The following is a 6,660-nucleotide window of genomic DNA, read 5'->3' as shown; positions in this document are numbered from 1 at the left end:
TCACAGTAGTTGAATATAGTGGAGTATATATGCTTGCTGAATCCAATTTGCTGCTCATGTTACTTAATTTTTTTATAACCTTACTGATTTTTTGGTAGGGGCGATCTATTGGTTCCGAGAGACGTATGCTCTGTCACAAAATAAATGTGTTAAACCTCCTGTTAAAATTATGAATTTGTCTATTTTTTCTTGTACTTCTGTTCTATGTAATTTGAGGTTATGTTATTACTAGTAGCCCATCGTGCGATATCGTGCACAGTAGGCCCCCCGCCGCTTCCGCGGGAGCCGGTGGGAACCTCAGTGCACCTCCAGGAGCCGTGCTGCTTCCATGGGAGCCATGCGGCTTCTGCGGGAGGCGGAAGTAAGCCACTCTCGCCCACAGGAGCTGGGGGGGAATCACGCCACTTCCCCGGGAGGGAGCCGCACTGCTACTGCGGGAGGCAGGCCCACCTTCTCCTCTCCAGGCCTGCATCAGCCACAGGCCGGCCCTCCTGTCCCTGTCCATGTCCGCTCTGGCTCCGGGGGGCCTGCCCGAGCCAGAGCATGGCGGCTCCCCGGCCCTGTCTCTGCTCCGAGCCTCACCTGCGCGCGCAACCTCCTCCTGTCTGGTCGTGACCCCTTATGGCGTCCCATCCTAATTTGCATATTCTATCTATCTATCTATACACACACACACACACACACACACACACACACACACTAGTGGGGGTCTGGTGCACGAAATTTGTGCATATTAAAAGGGAATTAGAGGAACGTAATTTTGACTCACTATCTAATATCAATACTATGTGAGCATGCGGCAGTCTGTGTTTCTGAAATTAAATGACATGAATTTTAGTTATTACTTTGCCAAATAAATGGATTTTACAGATATCATTTAAAAGAGCATTCAGCTTAATATAAAAAACTCTGGCTACCAAGTCAGGTCTGTTTTCAACTATTTTGCCAGCGTTGTAAATTGTTTCCAATATCTGCCCATTTGGGGGTTGCATGTCATGGTTATGAATAAATCGGGCTTGCCATACTTCGTTACAATTGCCATAGCATCCTGATATCACTGCTGCATATTTCTGGGACTACCCTCAAAAGACGGAAGTATTATCATTTTACCAATCGGCACACTGTCATTTTCAGATCTACATTTGAGATAATCCATCAAATGACTGTATTTTTCAACTCTCAACTCAGATTGGTTTGCTTTGATGAAATTTATCAGATTGGCCTCCATTTTTTAATATTAATCCACGATAAACTGTTATTTTTCCTGCATTTATAATAGGATTGAACGTGTCCCGCACAGAGAGATGAAATCCATAATACTGCATTTGTGTGACTCGTGTCCTTACATTTTGTCTAGTATTATTGTCGATTACACTGTTGTCTCTGAGTCTTAATGCAATATCTGTTCTCCAGCCTTTTTCACCATGTGGAAAAAGAATAGGATATGTCATTGCATCTAATGTAGGAAACAGGATATTGATTTGTTTCATTTTAGTGGCATTTGGATTATTGGGATCTGGTTTACAATGAATGAGCAAGTCCCTTTCAAAAGGAGGTTCTCCATCTTCGTTTCTGAATATGATAGCAACCTCGGTTACACGGGGAGAATTATATCTACCTGAGTCACTGTTCTGATCGTATTTAATCGCCATTGTTACCTCTGTGGGAGCAATACCTTTTGCTGCTGCTTCAGATTGGGCTTCCTTTTCTACCTCATGTAGCATCTTGTACGATTTTGTTAATTCATTTATTTCATGCATGAGGTTGTTGATGTTGATCACTAGTCTTTCTGAGCAGCCCTGGTTTTCTGGCATTGCTAATCTTTTATTTGTCGCTTCGGCTGTATCCAAAATACAGAGTTGAGCAAACTTCTGAGAAACACCATCCAAAGAATGTAAAGTTCCAGTACGGTGATAAACTTGTCCGTGTACTCTAAAACAGTATGGCCCATATCCTGATGGCGATGCAATATCTGCACCCATGGAAGCAAAAGCAAAAGAACTATTTATGGAATGAATATTTTCCATGAAATTTTTACTGTCAGAATCTTCGTTTGTCATTAATCTTTTTAAATACATTAATCTTTTAAAATATGTCGGGTAATCTGGAAAATGTATATCATTTGGACAGACTTTCCCTTTGCTACAACATCGAGTAAATTTACCATTGGATGGTTTTTCATCAGAGAAATTTAGTGATAGGCAAAATTCATATCTAAGTCATTCCACAACTATGTTTGAGGATTGCATCCTCATGTACTCCATTTTCGCTGAGAAGGCAGTTCCTACCAGTATTGGTAGTACTTGTTAATGACTGTTCTCTAGACATATTCTGTCGCCACTGCTTTCTTTCAACTTCAAAAGCACAACGTTGGTCTTTAGACATTTTCTGTCAATGATGCCGGTGTTTTTTGGCATCAGAGCAACGTTTTTCCAGTAGCTGGTCTTCAGATACATCCTGTTGCAGGCGCCGCCTTCTTTCAAGATCAGACGCACGTTGCTCTGAAGACATTTTCTGTCGATAATGCCGGCATCTTTCGGCTGCAGAGCTACGTTGTATCAACAGGTGTTCTTTAGACATAGTCCCACCTCTCTACTGTCACGGTCTGAGATGCAGGTGAATGAGAGTCCTAGCTGTCAGGCCGCTGAGAGCTGTCTGACCAAAGGCTGATTCTGAGGGGGTGGGACTTCCTCCTCCCTGCTGCCAGTTTCCACAGCTGTGATGAGGAACCTGGGGTGACAGAGGGAGCCACGCCCTCCAAGCCGCCCTCTCTCTTGCTCTGCTCTATGTCCAGCAGCCTCCTACTCTTCCAAGTCCTCCAAACTTCCCGCTCTCTGCCTGCTCTCCTGCTCTGCTCTCTGCCAGCGAAGGTCCCGGGAGCTCACGGGCATGGCTATGGCCTCGCCTCCCAGGGCAGCGAAGGTCCTGGTAGCCCGTGGCTGCCGTCGCCTCCCCGGGCGCTTGACACCTGCATATGCAAATTAACCTGCCATCTTTGTCAGGTTTATTTGCATACTCACTCCTGATTGGCTGGTGAGCGTAGTGGAGGAATGGTCAATTTGCATGTTTCTCTTTTATTAGATAGGATATATAGATATGCATACAAATTTAACTCCATGGCAAATTGAACTTTTTAAAAATATATATATTTTATTGATTTTTTACAGAGAGGTAGGGAGAGGGATAGAGTTAGAAACATCGATGAGAGAGAAACATCGATCAGCTGCCTCCTGCACACCCCGCCCCCGCCACTGGGGATGTGCCCACAACCAAGGTACATGCCCTTGACTGGAATCGAACCTGGGACCCTTGAGTCCGCAGGCCGACGCTCTATCCACTGAGCCAAACCGGTTAGGGCAAATTGAACTTTTTGATAAAATGCTTTTTATTTCTAGTAATGCTTTTCACCTTGGAGATATAATTTTCATTTGGCTTATGTTTGCATAATATATCTTTTTCCATTCTTTCACTTTCAATCTCTTTGTACCCTTATGTTTTAGGTAACTCCCAGTTTCTTTACTTAGCTTTGACTGGTTATTAAAATTCTTAAGATTTTAACCCTTTGCGGTCCAATTTTATTTTTAGAATTCAAACAGTCTGGTCCAAATTAATTGACGGGATTGAATGTTGAAGTTATCTGTCTCACTAGACCTCAGCTTGATGTTGGACCTGCTCCTAGCACCTGGTCTGTTGAGTCAGCCTCCACATTGGACCAAAAAGGGTTAAAAATATATTCATTTACTGTGCTAGCCAGTTTGGTTCAGTGGATAGTGTTGGCCTGCGGACTGAAGGGTCCCAGCTTAGATTCTGATCAAGGGCACATCCCCAGGTTGGTGGCCTGGGCCTCCCTCTGCAGGGCGATCATGGGACTGATTGTGCCCCACAGAGGGAGGCCCCGCCCACCTGCTGGTCGGAGGCCTTGGGCCTCCCTCTGTAAGGCGATCACGGGGCGATGGCCAGGCCCCGGACCAATCGTATCACACCCGCCTTTGCTGGCCTGGCGCCAGTGGGTGTCATAGTGTGGTCGTCTGGAAGGTCGTTCTGCTGTTTGGCCATTCGGTCGACTTGCATATTATGCTTTTATTATTACAATAGGTTCTCGGGTTATGTCGGAGATCCGTTCCTAAGGTGTGACATAACGCAATTTTCTTCGTAAGTCAGAACCCACCTACATAAACACCTATGTCACTCACATGGAGCACATACACAGCAGTAATGAAGTGAAACAGTCAGAAAATTTGAAAGAAAGATAACAATTCCTGAACTTTACTTGTAGTAAATAAATAATAAAAAACATAATGCACATATGTACATACGTTGAAATGATGGAACTTTTTTTTTAAATAAATAAATGGGAGATGGCAACGTAACCACGAAATGATGTACGAGTCCAAGGGAACCCAAGGACCACCTGTTATAGATATAAAAGCTCAGTGACCGACCGTTATGGCGAAACAACTGGAACCACCCGTCACTATGATGCGCACTGACCACCAGGGGGCAGACACTCAATGCAGGAGCTGCCTCCTGCTGGTCATTGTGCTCCCATAGCGGGAACGCCACTCAGCTAGAAGCTGGGCTTACCGCTGGCGAGCGCAGCTACAGCACACAAGCCTCTCCCGCCTCTGGCAGGCGCAATCTGCAGCAAACAGACTGCAGTCCCTACACCCGGGTGGTGGGGGTGTAGCCGCAATGACCACAGATCAGCCGCCGCCGGCCCGTGGAACTCTCCCTTTGGATCCTGTGGCTACACCGCACCCCTTACCTATTGCACTCTGAGTCTCTGGATGCGGGCTCCAGAAAAACCCAGAGGCACTTCACGCACATACTGCCTGGGCCGGCCTCCATCTTGAGAGTGAGTGCCGGTGAAGTCCAGCCCAATGACCGACACCCACACATGTCCCTGGTTGAGCCCTTCCCAACTTCCACCTACCACCCGTCCCTGGCTCCATCTCCTGGAAAGGTCGGCGTCCTGGCACTGAATACCCGCTCCTGGGTCAGCTCCAGTGGGTAGAGGGGCACCAGCAGGTGCTGGCCTGACCTGTTTGGTTCAGGCAGCCCCACACTTGGGCTGGGAGTTGCGTGGAAAAATCACCCCCTGTACCCGACAGGTACAATCTACTGTGAACAAATGCAGCGTGGAAGGTTCACGTGTGACTGGGACAACCTTGATACCAACGCCAGCCCCCTGGAACTCTCCCTTGGGCATCAGTGCCATGTTCCACCCCTTAGCTATTGCCGTGTTCCTTTGGATGCAGAACTGAAATACTAAGAACGCGCCTTACCCGGGACCGTGATTGGCTTCTCCCTCCTTCCTTCCTACCACCCCCAGCTGCCACTTCCAAGCTGGACAGGTCCCCACCTCCGGAGAGAGTCCCGGGAACAGAGAAAATCCCAATCCTACGAGGTCTTCCATGTGCGTCTGCAGCTGAGCCCATCGCATCGTTCCTGGGCCCAGTCAGCATCCAGGCTCCCACGTTCCCTGCAGATCCCCGGCGGCTCCCGTGGGCAGGCAGGCAGGTCCACCACCCCCCGCGGTGCTGGCACCCATCCCCGAGGATGACCACAGCTGAGCTAGAACTTGCCGAGAGGCACATCCCCATTAGCCTACAGGTACAATCTCCGGGGGGTGGATGCAGCGAACAGTCCGGGATGAGCCTGATATTGCTGCTGGGCTCCTGGAACTCTGCCTCGGGCATCAGCTCAAATCTCATCCCTTACCGACTGCCCTGGAGCTACAGAGGAAGGCAGCAATATAAAAGTGGCCACAAGGTGGCGACTGACCTTTGGGGTAAAAGTCAGATGGATCTGAAGAATGGCGGCGTGGGCGAGAGAGCACCCCTACCCTGCAAGATCCCCAACTTTGTATTGTTCACCTCAGAGCGTCTCTTATCCGGCGCCCAGCACAGCCCAAGGCGTCTACTGGGACCTCCCGGCCAGCAAGGCGCGACCCTGGCCGCAGAAAGGCATTTGGAAATGTTTTTCCAGGAAGCTGCGGGGAGGAGGACAGACTCCCCACACGAATTCCTGGCGGCTCACGGGGCGGGAAGCTCCCAGGCGCAGGCGCGGTTCCCAGTTCCGGTCAGCGTGCGCGGATCCGTGCACCCGGCCACTAGTCTATATAGATTTTTCTAGATACACTGTAAACCTACTTTTGCCCCACCCTGTGCCTTCCCATTCACTCAATTCACTTCAATCTGATTTCTAACCCACCATGTCTCTGAACCAGATTTCTCCAAAATTACTAAATGACTTCCTTGTTGCAAAATCTGGTGACATACTTTAGTGGCATCTTACCTGATGCTACGTTTAACCCTTTGACCAGCGTCCCTGACCCTTCCCTCCCGGCTTCCTTCTGGCCTGTCCTGGCCCGTTCGCAGGCGCTCTCCTCGGCGCCCTGATCGCGCCCCTGGCGGGCAGGTCTCCTCGCTCAGCCTCTCCTTCGCCTCCATGGCGCCAGCACCACCTTCAGTCACGCACCCATCAACATTCCCGCTGGGCCCCAGGCCCACATCGCCTGCCAGTGTCCATCAGGAGCCCGCCGGCACCGAACACCCATTCTCTCCCCAGGCAGCGGCACATCACCCCCGACGCCCGAGCGGAACCGGGGCGTGTCTCGCCGCCTCCCTCTGCCGGAGCCATTCCCATCTCCCTCCACCC

Source organism: Myotis lucifugus, unplaced genomic scaffold (genome assembly GCF_000147115.1).
Source record: "Myotis lucifugus unplaced genomic scaffold, Myoluc2.0 scaffold_478, whole genome shotgun sequence".
Classification (NCBI taxonomy): Eukaryota; Metazoa; Chordata; class Mammalia; order Chiroptera; family Vespertilionidae; genus Myotis; species Myotis lucifugus.
Note: the sequence above shows the minus strand (reverse complement) of the source record.